General features: G+C 41.1%; 1 non-coding gene across 1 annotated transcript; it reads left to right on the top strand.

Annotated features, from left to right (window-relative positions):
• The first annotated feature begins 755 nt into the window (after positions 1-755).
• Positions 756-860, top strand: LOC140464808 (U6 spliceosomal RNA). Its single transcript, XR_011954983.1, has one exon. It is a non-coding gene; the product is annotated as a U6 spliceosomal RNA (small nuclear RNA).
• Positions 861-1096: the final 236 nt, after the last annotated feature.

The following is a 1096-nucleotide window of genomic DNA, read 5'->3' as shown; positions in this document are numbered from 1 at the left end:
AACTGACTGCACCGATTCCATAATGTTGCTCTTCCGCCATATTCACTTAGCTGATGAAAGTCACTGCCTTAGTGAACAGGATTGACTAGTGTGTTACTAGTCAGTGATATCGCTCACGCCAAGGGAAAGAATAGTTAATAAGTGACGCAGGTGAAGAATTAAGGCAGGAAGATAGACTGAAGACCCAAATGAACAATGATGTGGTTGAGTAGGTTGAGGGTTTGAATGGCCCAGTCTTGTTCATTCTTCTTGTCATATTGGGCTGTGAGGGGCCTATCTACTATGTGATGGCAGAGGCTAGACTATTAAAAAGTCTTAACATGAAGAGGAACTTGTCTTACATAATGAGGTATAATTATTAGCATGATAGTAATAGATACAATTATCATTAACTAGTTAGACATTATTGTAACTATCAGAAACCATGTACATCACAGTTGCCTCTATTGGGAGCTGATGCAAGACTATTTCTTTGCCTAAAGACAACTAGGGTGGAGCTAACACAACTTCAACATTTAACTTCCTCAGAGCCATTACCTTAACTAACGATATGATTACTGAAAAACAAGATGGGGTGCCTCCATCTTGCAGACACTGAATGTCACATGGTTCAGAATAAAACTGCGGAAGGTCTCATCATTTCCGAGAGGTCCTTGATGAGGATGGCTGAGTGGTTACGGTGTTGGACTTAAGATCCATTGATTGGCTGTGTCAGTTTGAGCCCCACTTCTGGTAGCTGAGGTTCTTCTTTTTGTGTTCACTTTAGCTGAACATATCCGAAAATTGGAACAATACAGCGAAGGTTGGCATGACCCCCGTGCAAGGGTGGCAGGCAGATCAGTGAAGCATTCCATACTCTTCGTAAAAATAAACCTAAAACATTTGTGTTTAGATACATGCTGATAGACCTTTTGGATTTTCCTTGATTTTAAAATGAGACCAGAGTTTCATCCCTCATGCTCTCTTGCCAGTGTGCACCTAATAGTGTAACTCCGGAACTCCGGAATTGTGTGTGGATGGCTGCAGCATCAAGGGATTTTGGTGGGGAAAGCACATGATTTTATTTACTTTACTCTGCTATTTTTCCATGGTTAAG

The sequence above is a fragment of the Chiloscyllium punctatum genome, chromosome 40 (assembly GCF_047496795.1).
Source record: "Chiloscyllium punctatum isolate Juve2018m chromosome 40, sChiPun1.3, whole genome shotgun sequence".
Taxonomy (NCBI): Eukaryota; Metazoa; Chordata; class Chondrichthyes; order Orectolobiformes; family Hemiscylliidae; genus Chiloscyllium; species Chiloscyllium punctatum.
This window is presented reverse-complemented; position numbering and strand designations above follow the sequence as displayed.